We start from the raw sequence: 16,496 nt of genomic DNA, 5'->3' as shown, positions 1-16,496 counted from the left end.
CTGTCGCATTCAGAAGTGTTGATATAAATATTGCAAAAGAGCTAATTACTAAATAATGCAAGCTTGTATTTTATGAAACGGTTCCATTTGAAACAGCTCTGAAGCAAAAAACTGTTTTGATAAATAGTAGGCTTTATAAATACTCCAGTCAGCAGCCACATGTGAATATATTTTTATTAAGGCCAAACTTATAATATTTTGAAAGAGGTAATAAGAATGAAGTAAACCATTCTGAACTAATGATTAAGAGAGAATAGTTTAATTATAATAACATATCATGACATACTGTTTTAATTCAAATTAATGAGCATAAATGTACCATATGTATGTATTTACTGTATATTGTAAGCATTACTGTTAGGCTAACATGGTAGCAGCCTGTGGAAACCTGCGTGTGGCCTCAGGCTATGTATGATTTGCATATTTACATGTGGATTTAACTGAGCAGAGAAATACGCAACTAAAATAGACCTATTCAAGGAAACAAGAAAATCGTTGTTTTCTACAACAGCCCTGCAGCTGCTCACTGACAAGTGTGTGGTCAACATCATAAGCTCATAACTCACTGCAGAGACGCATTGTTGAGATTCTGGAGTGCTCATAAATGTTCCTTCAGAGTTTTCAAGAGCACATTCACACTTTGAATGAACTGAAACTATAAGGAAATCAACTGATTGACACACAAAAGGCGATGTCCAAAAGCGCACAATCGTCTGACAGTTTTATTGTCCCTCCGCCTGCAGTTGCTGAGGATGTCTGTAAGTTTGTGCTGAGGAGAGATGATTCAGTGTCGATGCTATTCTTCTACTGTCAGACCGAAAACCCTCTGGCTTCCATATGCTCTCTGCTCCAGGATGGAAAGCATAAAGGAACGAGAGTGAGAAAGATTCGGGTACCAGCAGGCAGAATCAGGACTAAAGCTCCCCTGTGGACTTCAAATGGAAATGACTTTGCTTTAGACTCACACATACGGCGGACTCTAAGGGTTTGCTGACTGGCACTGCTAACTGCTTATGCCAAGTGATTACACGGCAACGTTTATTCTTGTGCTCCCGAATAGCTAGAGCTCATAATGCTCTGTTTATCTTTCCGATCGTGATGCCAAAGCTAATGCAATCACTCAGATTGCTCATAGCCTCTGATGAGATCTCATTGTGAGTCAGACACATCCTATTTTCAGGGCTTTGGACGTTAATTATTAAGAAATGCTGGGTGTCATGCTGTGGAGGCATCATTGGTGAGCAGCTGAGCTAAACATTCCCTTTGACCATCCATCTGCACACTTCAGAACTATTGAGAGATGCCAAGAACATGTGACAGGCAATCCATTCAATCAATAATGTGACTGTAACACTTTTTTACACTTGTTTGAGGCCTACCTATTAGAAATGTTTTAACACAGAATAATAAAAAATCTAATTTCAAACTAATTCAGGTGAGTGTTTCTTTTTATTCAAGCAAAGACTGATGCCAAGTAAAAATAATCACAAAGATGTGAACATATTTCAGCTAATATTAGATGAATACTAGCATACACAACACTTAAACAAAAACTGATTTTTTTTTGTAGTAGTAGTAGTAGTAGTATATAATACTTTATTTATAATTTTCATTTTGCATTTAAAGTATTCTAAATTTAGAAAGAAAGTGTGACTCTACAATTTCCATAGTCATGTAAACAAAGAAAAGTCTTTGAATGAGGTGTGTCCAAACTTTTGGTCTGTACTGTTTGTATATATATATATATATATATATATATATATATATATATATATATTTACAACACACATCATTCACAGTAAAGTGAAACATACATATTTTCATGCTTTTCACAGTGCAGCATCAAAACTTCACATATATCAATACCCTACAGCTTTTCCATGTTTCCGTGAGTCAGAGACCGCATCTATGCAATTGTTTTCCTTTGACACTGCATTTACAACATTATAAAACATCTGTGGGACTTTGACTTTGTGTCCAGTCTTTTGAAGTGACTCCAGAACAATCTAAGGAGGAAAAGAGGTGAAAAAGGTTTGGAAATTTGACCTGATCCTTTACAAACAACTGACCACGTGGAAACATTTGTATCTACTTACCTTGTCAAAAGAGGGCTCAAAGTTGAGGACGTTTTTGGAGTCCACAAACACTACAGGGGCGTCGATGGAATCTCGCAGAGTCTTGCCGAACCACAGGAAGTTCATGAGAGTCTAGCCAGAAGAGTTTGGGTTAGAGCTGGATTACTGAATCACAGTGCATTAAATTTGTAGTGCAGAAAAGTGCAGTTTAGACTCACCAGAGCCATCCCGGTGGTGATCATACTGCGGCTCCTATGACCACAATGTGCTTCTGAGATGGGGAGCAAAGGATCACTGGAGATATGGAGGAAGGCGGCTGCTCACCTTCACACAGATACACACAGAAATTATACATTCACAAAATGTCAAAATATTATATGAAGGAACATTTTGTGTTCGGTATAAGTTAAACTTATCGACCAGCACTTACAAGAACTATATAATAGCATATTTGTCATGTGATGCTGTATAAATCATCCTTTGTAAAGGTATTTTTTATTTGATCTAACCAATAAAAATGACTTGAGTTTTTGTAACCTAATTTGTCAGGTTGATTTACACTGATTAAATAAAATGTTGACATAAAGAATAATTTAAATAAATTTCAACTAAATAGTTTATTAAAAACATCTGTTGTAGCTGATAGAAAGGTTGCATGTCTTTTGGTTTACCCTTTATTAACCACAACAAAAACACCAAAAAACATATGATAGAAGGACTTAAACACAAAAAACATATGATAGAAGGACATTTCCAATTCACAAAACAGTAGCCACATCTTCTTAAAAACTACTAATACACTACTGGTCAAAGTTAGGTGTAAAATTTAAAAAAAAATATATATTAAGAAGTCACCACAATAAGAAAATATATGTGGCTATATGTTTTTTTTTTTTTTTTGTTGTTGTTGTTTTAATCGTATATTAAAATCCTAGCTGATACGCACTGATAATTATGTTTATTATCATGTCTGATAAGCCATACATACAAGAATACCAAATAAATAATACAAATTCTGATAAATACCAAAATCCAATTCAAATAAATGCCAATGTTCTAAACTGTTCTGCTTAAAAAAAAAAAATAATAATAATAATAATAAAGAAAAAAAAAACTGTTATTAAATTACACTGTAAAATTTGTAAAAGATTTGTAAAAACTTTACAAGAAAATTATTTCATTTCAATACACCATTTTCTTTACAGTGTATTAGTATTTCGAGACAGAATATTATTTTGGTATTGGGAGCTGTATGCATTAATGATCAATTTGTGATTTTTTTTACTGACCAGCATGAATCTGGTCTGTTTTTCCACAGAAGTCTGCGAGTTCATTGTTGAGGAGGATTCCAGTTTTGGGGGGAGAAAATTCTGAATCCAAATTTGAGAAGAAAGAAAGAAACAGTTTTGACACGTTCTAATGCACAGTTTTATTCCTGAATAGCATTGCATTCTTTACTTAAGTAATAGTATGATACATAATATTATTTGACAGTTTTCTAGCACTCATATAAATGGATTGAATGTTATTTGAAGGCACATACATGTGACTGATGGTGCTGGTCACAGATACCGCCATACCATCCTCAGCGAGCACGGACACATGAGTGGTGCCATGAGAGTCCAGGTATGGAGTGACGTTGTAGTAGCTGGCATCATAAGTGCGGTCAGGGCTGATTTTTGCTCTCACTTTATCCACGAAATGCTTCTGAATGATCTCAACTGCCTCCTATTCAAGCCACACAGAACGTAGAGGATGATGAACTAATGCATGGCTTTATGTGTTCCAACCAGTGGGTTGCCAACAGTAATGGCAGTGTTGCTGTGCTGAACTCTACTGCCTGCAGTAATGATCCCCCAGAACACAGCACTTAAGTCATTATAGCAGATAACACTAGTGCCTCCAGAAAGTGTAATGACTGTAATGTTTCTGTTCAGATACTAAAGCACAGCCTGACCAATGGTTTTGTGCCTATAACACTCACAGAGAAGTTTAAAATGTAAAACAAATAATTTCCTCCTACAAAGCCTACCGTTTGAGAAGCAAAATTGGGATCTTTCATGAACTTAAGACCGTTGGCAAATTTACAGGTTTCTACGTAACGTTGAAATGTTAAGACCTTTTCGTCTCCCTCCAGAGATGCAGAATTTAGGTTAAAACCTGAGGAAAATAGAGAAATAAATCAGTGGAACAGATTAGAAATAAAAAAAGGTTTGACATTTATGTACTTATCATTAATATGTATATCAAATAAATACTACTAATCACTAATAATAATATGAAATATTTATTGAGCAACAAATCGGCATATTAGAGCAAAGGATCGTGTGACAATGGAAACTGAAGTAATGCAAATTAATATTTAGCTTTGCGTTTAAAGGTGCCATCTGTAATGTTTGGCAAAAAAAATTAAGTCATACTCCACATTCCATACCAGATGGGGGCAGTATGCCTCAATAAAGTGAATTGGTCTACTCTAGAGTAACAAACGAGAAAAGGCATAGTCCCTATGCTCCACCCCTACTTTCACAACAACACTACAGCCATAGCCGAAGCCTAACTGTGCGTTCACACCACCGGCGTTGAGAGCGTCAACAATTGCCCTTGCCGCTCTGCTCACAACGCTGCAGAAAGATTTGTGAGCGCTCAGACGTAGATCGAATGCTTATTTTGTATTTAAAGCGGCCGCAAAGCAAACAAGCTTGTTGATCTCGTGCAGACTAACCACAAGGAGTTATAAGTTAACCTCATTAAATATTGTTGTGGACTATATATTAGGATCCTTTACTTAAAATGAACAATCTCAGACACCTTGGTCCATGTATCACTTTTAATTTATTTTTATGTTCCTGTACGCAAACAGGGACACATCATAGATTAATACAAACGCTAAAGAGCAATAATCAACCTGTCCTTTATTCTGCTTGGGAACTCATGTGCCAACTCTCAAGCATTCACCGTGAGACACACGCAATTGACTCTTTTCACACGCTTTCATGCCACACATCAATTTTTTCACGCACAGAAAAACCACAAAGCAAAGAGGACACGGAGACCAACAGACTAGACAGAGCAGGTTAGTTATGATATAACAAAATGGGTAACGTTAAGTTATAGCTAGCTAATTATCAAACGCAGCTAACATTAGCACATTTATCGAACAGCCTTCGATACATTTCTATGTTATAACTTCCCGAAAACAAATACACAAACACATAAAACAAACTTCTAGCGAAATACTAACAGCATCTAACTTACCAATGCAAAATAAATGTTGCAAGTTCGGAGTCGAACCTCATTTCTTTAGGTCCATCAGTTGTCTCCAGCGATTAAAAGCAGTGCCGATGTTTACTCTGGTTCGGCTCCTTTTCTTATCGGATTTGATTTGTGATTCCGAGCGCGGTGGTGGTCTCTTGCCAAGGGCTTCAGTCATCCTTTCTCTCTCTTCTCTGAACTGAAATGAACTAGTGGGCTGTTTTTTTTACATGATTGACATCAGATTCAGGCACGCCGACAAGCCGTGCGAGTTATTCGTGTATTGCAGGTTGGCTGGTGGTTATGTTGCCCGCATATCGCCTCCCATGGCCGAAACTGGTATTACGACACCTGTCGGGCCGGGCTAGTAATGCTAATGCTAATTAAGGTTGATATCTCTGCAGCACTATAACTTGACATTTTTTTTAATGACATCATCGCCCTTATTTCTTCTCATTCTTTTGATGCGTGTAGGTCATGTTATGGATATTTTAACCTAAATTTTTGCATATGGCACATTTAAGGACTAAATTTAAGTCTGAAATACATTCAAGCATAGAAAACTACAAATGGTAATATTTTACAATATTACTGCTTCTACTGTATTTTTATTTTATTAATACATTTTTTTCTTAATCGCTGGGACACAGTTCTCAAATTAGAGTTTATTCCTCCAAACAATAAGTTCAGGTGTCTGAACAATTAGTTTCCTTTTCACATCAGGTTTGAATTTCTTATTGATTTAAGCAACTTTTCACAACTTATAAACGTTCTTTCATCGTGTGAAATATTACAAGCAAAATGATCTGTTTAGTTATCAAAATCTATCAGACAGTGTGAAAATTACTTAAATATCAGAAACGGAATGGTTGTAGTGTCTGTTAAGTTAGTAAGTAGCTTGTCATTATAGTTGCAAAGGGGTGAAAAATGTCTTGTAAATGTTTTATTTTTTTAAGTTTCCATCATTTTTGGAATATTTTGACTTCAGAAAATATTTACAAAATATTAAAAATATATAAGCAATGGTATGAAATAAGCAATGGTGAAATAAAAAGATAAAATGTACTGCATAAATGAAAAAGTTTGTTTTCCTTATTGTGTACTACAGTGTTGTCTTTGCCCAAAACATATTTTCCAACTGTTGAAATATGTATAAACATACAAAACTTGTGCATATAAAATTGAACATAACTAAATAAAAATTGCATATAACAAATATTTCCATGATGAAAAAAACATCTAGACATTTTGACCACTTTGGCTAAGACAATGACAAAAACACTTTTTATTTTGGTAGCATTGGCCATGTCACGGTCACAATAACTAGGATTCGAAACATCAATTAAATGTTTAGGGTTACAAGTTACAACCTTTTGCAGACATGCAGTAGGATTCTGATATTTCAGCAAACATTTTTGACATTTGCACTGTTCTGAAGCAATTGAGAAAAACTGTAAATGCAGCCTTGGTGAGCAAAAAGAATCTTGCCAATTATTGTTTTTTGAACGCTAATAGCTAGGTTACTCATGCCCGTAGCACAAGAAAAAAATATAATGCTATGTGTGCCATGAACGTACACACAACAGAGAGATCCAATTTGCAGTGTTTTATTTGGAGAATCCAATAATCATAATCCAGACAGGCAAGAGGTCAATATCCATAAAAGCAGTCCAAAATAAGAAACATGACAAACACTAGGGAACACGAATAGCAGGTTGATATAAACCAAGGACTCCATGAAACTGATAGAAACAAACAGGGTATATATGGGCAGGTGAAAACGATGAAAGTGGGAACAGCTGAGTGCAATTAACAGGTGTGCAATTAACAGTGATGAATCAGACAAAGGCTTGTGGGAAATGTAGTACCTGCAGTGGGGTGACTATATGAGGAAGTGAGACACCCAGGGATACACAGACCAGACACTGTGACAATGTGTTTTAACATTAAACTTAATTATTCACTAGTAAAGAATAGCAATGGTGATACTTGGGCTCAGCAAGTAGCACAAATAAAGGACAAAGGGGTTAATTAGTTTTCCCACCTAGCATGGTATTTAGTATGAAGCTAAGTGCCCTGCTGGCGGTGGAGGAAAGTGCATTTCATACTCTCCTAGAGCCACTTCCCAAGCATCTAAGGGTGCTTTCACACCTGCCTCATTTAGTTCGGTTGAATCGTACCAGAGTTCATTTCCCTCTTTGGTGCGGTTCGATTGGGCAGGTGAGAAAGCAGCAATCGCACTCGGGTGCGGACTAAAAGCGGACCAAACAAGCGTACCGAGACCTGCTTGAAGAGGTGGTCTCGGTACGCTTTCAAACGAACTCTGGAGCGGTTCGTTTGTGGTGAGAATGTGATCCGACCTCGAACAGACCCAACTGCAAAAAGTACTGATCATTTTTGGACTAAACCGGCTGTAGTAGTCAGCTGTGTTGTGCATTATGGGATGAGGAAGTGTTTGTTGTCAGTTTGCCCTTTTGCATGGCAGCTCATGGACAAACTTGGAGTAGTGAGGAGGTGCGGAGCCTCATAGAAATTTGGTCAGATGACCATGAGCATGTCAGAGTTAAGAAGAATTAATGCACGTCTCCGCTTGAAGTTACGAGCGATTCCCACTCGCCGTTTGCAGTGCATTAGAACATTGTTTTCAAGCCGCATCCGCACTTCATTATAGAAATTTATTTTTTGCATATGGTGGTGTATAAAAACAATGTAATAGATTATGGCCAGGGACAAAACCAGCCCGCGAAGTCGTGTTGTCTCCGTGTTGTTTGCTGGCTTTTCCTCCTTATGTTGGAATTTTCCCACACGTAAATTCTGACCAATCGAAAAGCAGTTTAGGAAATACGTCATGGCCAATCAGTGATGTAGATGTTGTCATGTGACTGCATTTTGGTTTGTTTCAACTGGTACGGACCAAAGCAAAGCGAATTACCTGTGCTTTGTATATCACTGACAAGGTTTTTGGCAATGTCTCCATTGTATAAAGCAACTGCCCCTTGTTCGATGATCTCAAGTGTATCTGTTAGTTTTTCAAATCTCACTATGTCCCCTTCTTTTAATAGCTCACCTTCTTTATTCTGGAATAACTGGCTATAAAAGAAACACATTCTGATGAATGGTTTCACTCGTACTGTAATGTGACAGAATTCATTTTAAAAAAGCTCTATTAAAGGAAACATTATAAGTCTTTATTCATTCATACTGTGAGTTCATGTATTACCGTAATGGTGATTCTGGCTTCTCCTTTAAGAGAAGTGGCAAAAATCGAGAGAGCACATAGGGTACAGGGACACCCTCTCTAGCCATCTTGATAGTGGGCTCAGTTAAACTGGCCCAAGGTAAATGTCCATACAGTTTATGAGCTCGCTCACAGCCACGGATATCACCTACACCGATCCAGTGAGCACCTTTAGAGAGAAAGAGAAACTATCGCTATTATTTGTGCTTAAAATGCTCAGTACACTGAGTGTGTGTAGTTATGATAAATAAGACGGCTACTTCCTATATAATGCAAAAAAGGTCTGTATTTAAAGAATAGTGGGTTACATATTTTGATGGGGCATTGCACATATTCAAATATAAATATTTACATATTTAAGTATTTAAAAAAAATATCCACTGTTCACTGTCACCTTCCATTGGCTGTATTGTGGTTGGACACATGGCAAGAAGGTCGGTTTTAAAAGCTTGTGGGACAGTCTCTCTGGCATTGATTACTCTCACTTTGTCTAGATAACAGAGATGTGGAATAACATTAACAATAATATGCAATATAAAACAAAATCATTATTTATTTAAGGTATTAAAAGTAGGATAATCTTCACCACTTTGTTCCCGTATTGTGAATACAGATCCTCCACCGATGCCCGTACTCTGAGGATTCATGCTTGACGTGCACATAAAGCAGCATTGGCGCCATCTACCGCTGAGCCACCCAACTGCAGGATGTCTCTAGGAAAGAAAACGTAGACAGAATTGAGCAGTGGCATGGGTTGTCTAACGATTTGATGTCAAGGGAATCAAAGTTCAATGATCCCGCTGGAAAGTTTCTTCCTAAAATTAATATCATGCACATATAAAATGTGTGCTTTTCAAAACGAAATAACTGTATTTGTGTTGTAGTAGTTTTTTTTTAATTTAAATATTATTTGGAAAGTACTAATTTTACGCTAAGTTGTCAGCGTGTCATTTTATTTTACCAAAATTTACAGCTGATTTCAAATGTATTGGTATAGTGATTTTCACAATTATGATTCCTAATGGTGTGTTCACACAATTCCATTCTTTGTTCCATAGCTTCCTTCTTTCTGTTCACACTGTATTTTCGGGTCAGAACCGTGTTTCTTTTAGGCTTCGTTATCACATTACATAGGCAAATGTTTTACCTCTGTTGACAGGTAGCATGCTGGCATAAGCCCCTTTCACACTGCACGTCGGACCCTCAATTTTTCCGGAACATTGCCGGGTCGCCTTCTGTGTGAAAGCAACCACGTCCCGGGATTGATTACCGAATTGAACCCGGGTCGGGGACCTAGTAACATTGCGGGGTTCGACCCGGGACGAGCGCTCTATGAACAAAAGCCAGATCTAATTCCGTGTCGAAGTGATGACGCACATTATCGCGCGACTCTTTTACCGGCTGTTTTGAAGGAAGATCAACGTTAGTGACGAAAACATATGTGCAAACTGTAATGAAGCAGAGATCAGTTAGTTCCTCACTTTCCGTGCTGACGCCGAGATCATTTGCTTGCTTCAGTGAAAGTATAACGTGCCTATCGTTGTCGACTCGTACATTACACGTCACGCGCTGATGTCACGTGTTGTTATGGGATCTTCAAGGGTTGTGTGTGAAAGAACGCACATATCCCGGGTCATTACTGGCAGTGTGAAAGTGCCAAATCTAGCGACCAGGGAACAATTGCAGGAACACTTTACCCCTCTATTTGCCGGAATGGCAGTGTGAAAGGGGCTAAAGTGATAGCGCTGCTCATCTCGATTTTCGAACCTTTGGTTTGTTTCCCAAGTGTCATACATTGAAAAGGTTCCAAATAACGTGGGAGTCAGTAACTACTGATGGCCAGCACTTGCAGTGCATCAGTCCCGCGTATCAGGTCAAGCAGGTAAACAAACATAGCTACAGAACAGGCAATTTGACCAAGGTCACAGCATCAAATGTTCTAGTGTAAAGGCTATTTTAGCTACTTTTAAATACTGCGGTCAACAAAGCGATATGATTTGCGATCTATCTTTTAAAAACAGAATTAAACGTAAGGCAATCAATAATTTGTGAATAATTCCAAGAATTTGTGTTAAAATGATTTATAATCTGTATCTTTTTCCTTGTTTGACAACCATGGGCGGACATGAGAGAGCATTTAGGGGATATACAACAACAACAACATCAAGGACAAAAAAAATGAGGAAGTAATTTGGAAAATTTGCTAATAACTGCAGGCGGTCGCTTAGCAAACGCGCTTTAAGACCCATCAGAAGCGTCTGTAGGAGGCTGGCATAACCAATATGTTTTTATGCTTACAAATGATCTATAATTAAATAGTCAATCATGAATAGCCTACTTTCTGACTACACCTTTCAAAGACCGATATCTTATATATAAACCCATTTTACCTCTCAAAACATATCAGTTTTTATCATTTAGGCCTATTTCTTCTACAGAAAGAATTGACTTTTCTTTATAGTAAATAAAAATATAGAATAGAATTAGGCGTTATAGCCAGGTCTAAATCACTAGCTGCCAGTAGTCCAAGAAGAGGAAGCCAGAGATTGCTGTCAAGAGGATTACAAGGCTTTGAAGACAGCCTACTTTACCTAATTAACTTCAGACTTTCTGTGTCGTTAACCTGACGTTTCACCTCAGCAGCATCCTCAGATTTACCTGACCCAGGGATTTTGACAACCTAGTTGTCATTTTCCAGGAAAACGTGGTCTTCCAAACTTTTCAATATGAAAAGTTTGGATGCTAGATTTGTGTTTACTAAAATATATAATCTAATCATCCGTAAGGATACTATTTCTGAATTTAAAGTAACAGAATTCATAGCACACTGCATTCATGTACTATGCGGTAAGTGGTAGGCCTCAAGGCAATCACTCACCGCCCGATCTTGGAGCAGGTTTCCGAGTCGGCTGCCACGGCTGCTTTTTTGTAAAGTCCGTCAATACACTGTCCGTTAAAGTGAGTCACGCAAATAATAATAATTAAAATAATACATATAACTGGAATACTTATGCACAAGCAAACTTTCTCTTTTCGTCTGCCCATTGTTTCCTTTACTGTATCGTTGAACTTCTAGAGAAGGCTACAGCAGAAGTGCGCTTTTAGCCCTCCCCTTTCAGAGTGTCATCGCCTAAGTAAGTGCATTGTCAAGGTGTAGAGGTCGAGTCTAAATTGGATTGTGTAAAGTGTTTTTGTAAGAGGTATTTTCGCACTTTCCAGTGTAATTAGGCAAACTTCACTATCTACAGAGACATCCCCCCTGCCCTGCAGCCATGGGGTGGACTGCTGGACCACCCGAGCTTTGAATTCATCACCCCCCTTTTTTAACCACCATATGTTGTGATTTAGATAGATGGGGGTCATATTACTGCCACACCAAAAGTGAGTAATCTTAACCTATGTCTACCTATATGACTCTTAATAAAATGTTAAATTAAGTGGTTAAATAATATTTTTGAATGTAGTTAATTTAGATGTTGCAGATGGTGCACACTTTTGTAGGTTACCCGGTAACATACCCCCACATCAAACTGTATGTCTCCAAACTAATTGATCAGAATTATCATTCATATTCGGAAATGTCTCTCTTATAAATGCTAATTCACACTGCACCTATATAGGCAGACCAACAGCAACAGACACTAATTCACTTGTCACATTTGTCAGATCCCCTTGCTGGAATTTGCTGTTGGTTGGTACTTATTTTGAACCTGTTTAATCAGCATTTGTCAATTCATGAAATTCTGCTGGTGCAGTGTAAAAACTCAGTTTGTTGACATACTGTTGGATTGGGGAAAAAAATGTTGTCAGTTAAGCGACAAAAGTGTAACATAAAAAATTAACTGGCTATATTAAAAATATTAACGATTTAATTCAAAAGTCAAATTTTGAATTTTGAATTAAATCTTGTGTAAGCTAAAGAAAATCCATTTGCACTGAACTGGTTTGGTAAAAAAAGAAAAATAAATGTTTGGCGTACAATCGAACACTTCTCTCAGAGCCATGCACAAATTACATTTCTAGGGACAGTTGACCAATTTGTTTTTTTTTTTTTGGTCTACAAATTTGTGGTCAACAACTTTTTGTAGACCAAGTTGTTATCTCTTTTAGAAGGCCAAGCCATTACTGACCAAAAACAAACAAACAAACTATCAACTAATTACTAATTCAGCAGATCAACCACTGACTAATGATCCACTGAGTGGATCGTAATGCATCTACCTGGTAATGAAATGAGCTTCGGAGACTGTGGTCTCCACTCTCCAGAGAGCAGGCACAGATTGTGAGTAGCCGTGTTTCCACTATCGAGCTAGGACCGGGCGTGCTAGTGCGTGCCAGGGCCAGTCGCGTTTCCACTGTCACTTCCGGGGCTTGATCGTGCCTCGCCGGGGCTTCCTCGGGGCCAACGGCCAGGTTTTTTCGGCCCGACGAAATCCTTGGGCCAAAGCGGGCCAGCTGGGGCTAGAGGAGGGGTTACGAACAAAGGCGGAGTTTCTCCGTGTCTGGAGAGCGTCAGCGCGGATCATTTCAGAAAGATAACAACTTTAACACCAGCATTAAATACTTTTTAAAATCAGTTGAGCTCAAAACTCACTCTTAGTTTGCAGCAAGTGTTTGAAATAACTTGATCCGATGTGGATTATAATCACTAAACAAGGCAGAAATATTTATAAGCGATGTAAAAGACTATGCACGCTAAACATTAACATTACCATGGTAAATATGACCGCTTGAAGAAATCAGACGTCAGCTTCTTATTCTCTATCACAATTGTGTATTTATTAAGTAACATTTTATTTGTCGTCTTGTTTCGTGAGTTTAGCTCCACGTTGCATATCATCAAAATATAATAATGATTTTTGTTCGGGAGCTTTTATAAAAATAGAGTCTGCGCTGTGGATTATTTCAGAAAGATAGCCGCTATAACGCCAGGATTAAACGCTTTATTTAAATAAGTTGAGCTCAAAACTCACTTTCAGTCAGCAGCGAGTGTTTGAAATAACTTGATCCAATGTGGATTATAATCACCATACAGGGCAGAAATATTTATAAGCGATGTAAAAGACTATGCACGCTGGGCATTAACATTAAACATGGTAAATATGACCGCTTGAAGAAATCGGACGTCAGCTTCTTATTCTCTATCACAATCGTGTATTTACTAACTTATATTATCTATCACAAGCCTCGTCTCGAGAGTTTAGCTCATGTTGCCTTTTATAAAAATATAATAATGTTTTTGTTCGGGATCCTTTATAAAAATAAAGATATCATTAATTCTTAATGTGACGTATAGGCCACTGTGACTACAAATAAACAGAAACAGACTCTACTGAATAAGCAGGCTATTTTCATAAGCGTTAAAAATAAATAAATAAAATAGGGGTGCTCCGATCACGATCGGCCGATCGTTATGCGCATCTCGTCAGTAAAGCCGGTTTTCTAATCAGCGGTTAATTCCATCAGGTGCGTGATTTGACATAAAGAAGCTGTTACTACACAGAGCCGTTGTTAATAGAGAAGATGCGCAAATCACGTTAATTTTCAGCGTTTATTGGCCCATCTTCTCAGTTAACAACGGCTCTGTGTAGTAACAGCTGCTCTATGTGAAATCACGCACCTGATGGAATTAACCGCTGATTAGAAAACCGGCTTTACTGACGAGATGCGCATTAACGATCGGCCGATCGTGATCGGAGCACCCCTAAAATAAAATATAAAGTGTATGTGCGATTAATTTTGAGTCTTGATAAATTAAATCATTATGATCAATGTATCACTTATTCAATAGTTAAAACATCGATGCTTTTGAATTTGAATAACAAAGCATGCAAACAAACGGCCGCTTTTATCATGTTCGTTTTGTGATCGCGCATGTTCCAGTGACTTATTTCTTATTTTTCTGATAACTTCTCTTTGTTAGTGAAATAATGAGGTTGCATGACGTTGTTCTGAGAGGCGTGTAAAGGGCGTGTTTTAGTGACGAGCAGCGGAGCTTCAAGCTCCTCTGTGGAAACCCTGCGCTATTCTGGCCTCGGTGCTTCTGGCCCGGGGCTATGAGCCCGGCCCGGCCCGCTTTAAGCCCTGGCTCGCACTGGCCCGACAGTGGAAATGCGGCTATTGATGCCGTGGAGCGGCGGGAAAACATGGAGTGGATCAGCAGATTTTTAGCGGAGCTGTAACAGACAGCTTTGAGCTGGGCAGATGGGAGGATTGCTGAGGGGGTACGTCAGCCGATGAGGTAAAAGGGGCAGTGGCTCTAGCCATCGGGCTACCCCCTGTGCACGGCACTGCTTCTTTCTATATTGGCAATGTCATGTTACTTATTATGTCATTATGTCATGAGCTGGGTAGATTATCTAGTTTGTTGCTGATTCCAAGTTACATGACACAATTTTGGTTGGGTAGCTGGGGGGGAGTCATACAACTCTCCCTTGGCCTCATTAAACAGTAAAGCCCAAAATATAATTCGTTTTATGCATACAGTGTACGTGACAAAAATATTGTGACCAGCATAGTATTGTACTGAAACTTATATTTCTAGACCACAGAGTATACTTCAGTCTTAGGTATGTGTGCATGTGACATAAATTTCATCATCAGAATATTATGCAAGCAGCTATATTTTCTCACTGCGCTTACTACTGTATGGAAGTTTCACAGTCGAAAACAAAAACAAAGTTGATGGAACAGCAAATGGAAACCACAAAAACAATAGACTCCCTCGCAGACAAGAAATGCTGCATCTCTAGTGTTTTAAGGTTTTTGTGTCATGTGCTTTATTTATTTAATGTGCAGTTAATGGAACATTGTTGTTGCTTTGTACCTTATTTAGCACAGTTTATTTGTAAGCTGAAACTTTGTATATCTGTTCCCTTTATAGAAACCATACGCACACATGCATATCTACATGCACAAAACCTCCTTGGACGTACAATAAACCTTTTGATACCTTGTTTGACTAAGACTGGATCTGTTCTTACCGACAGCCCTACTGGCTTCAAGCTAGCTATCTAAACATCTGCAGCCTCCTTAAAATGGTTCCTCCTTTTCAACTAGTTTAGAATTTACAAAGAAATCTATAACTTCTGAAATAGCCCAGAAAATAGATAAGGATGAAACTCTCAAGTGTGCATTAAGCACACTACCAAATGGTTAATACTTTGAAAGTGACAGGACATAAAGTCAAGTATGATGACCCACACTCAGAACTCATGCTCTGCATTTAACCCATCCAAAGTGCGCACACACACACAAACACACACAGTGTGTGTTCACTGCAGTGTGTGTGTGCACTTTGGATGGGTTAAATGTAGAGCACGAATTCTGAGTATGGGTCACCATACTTGGCTGAATGTCACGTTACTTTTCACTTTTTAAGATTATTTTTTTTTAAGACAGCCAAGGACACAAACGCACAGCACATCAGGAAGCTGTTTATTTCTCTTATCACCTGAAGGCAAGTTTCAAATTTGGCATTGTCAGTCATTTGTATTTTGCACTGTCACTGTATCTTTCTGGAAAAGTAACAGGTTTAATCAATTCGCCTGCATAACTGCATTTTTACCAGGGCCGGGTTTCCACGATTGATCTTGGCTAAGTTTCCCAAAAGCTTCGTAAGCCTAAATTCGTAAAAACGATCGTAAGAGTGATCTTAATATTACGGTCTGTTTCCAAAAAGCATCGTAACTTAAGTAGCACTTGAGTTGACGCTCTAGCGGTTAATAAACAGAACTGCTTGCGTCTTGCGGAAGAACATCGTAGCCGGAACTACTTTCTCTCTGTTTATGTCTATGAAGAATCACAAAGGTACTGGGTTACTCCACCGCGGTATCCCCGAAGCAATCTAAAATAGTCTGAATATAAACACTTATTATAGGTGTACCCTAGTGATTCAGGACAAGCTAAAAACACGGTTTGGAAAATGG

At 38.2% G+C, this 16,496-nt stretch overlaps 1 pseudogene; it reads right to left on the bottom strand.

Annotated features, from left to right (window-relative positions):
* Positions 1-1,830: 1,830 nt before the first annotated feature.
* LOC127964177 (glutathione hydrolase 5 proenzyme-like) lies at positions 1,831-9,319 on the bottom strand (annotated as a pseudogene).
* Positions 9,320-16,496: the final 7,177 nt, after the last annotated feature.

The sequence above is a fragment of the Carassius gibelio genome, chromosome B8, assembly GCF_023724105.1.
Source record: "Carassius gibelio isolate Cgi1373 ecotype wild population from Czech Republic chromosome B8, carGib1.2-hapl.c, whole genome shotgun sequence".
NCBI classification, from domain to species: Eukaryota; Metazoa; Chordata; class Actinopteri; order Cypriniformes; family Cyprinidae; genus Carassius; species Carassius gibelio.
This window is presented reverse-complemented; position numbering and strand designations above follow the sequence as displayed.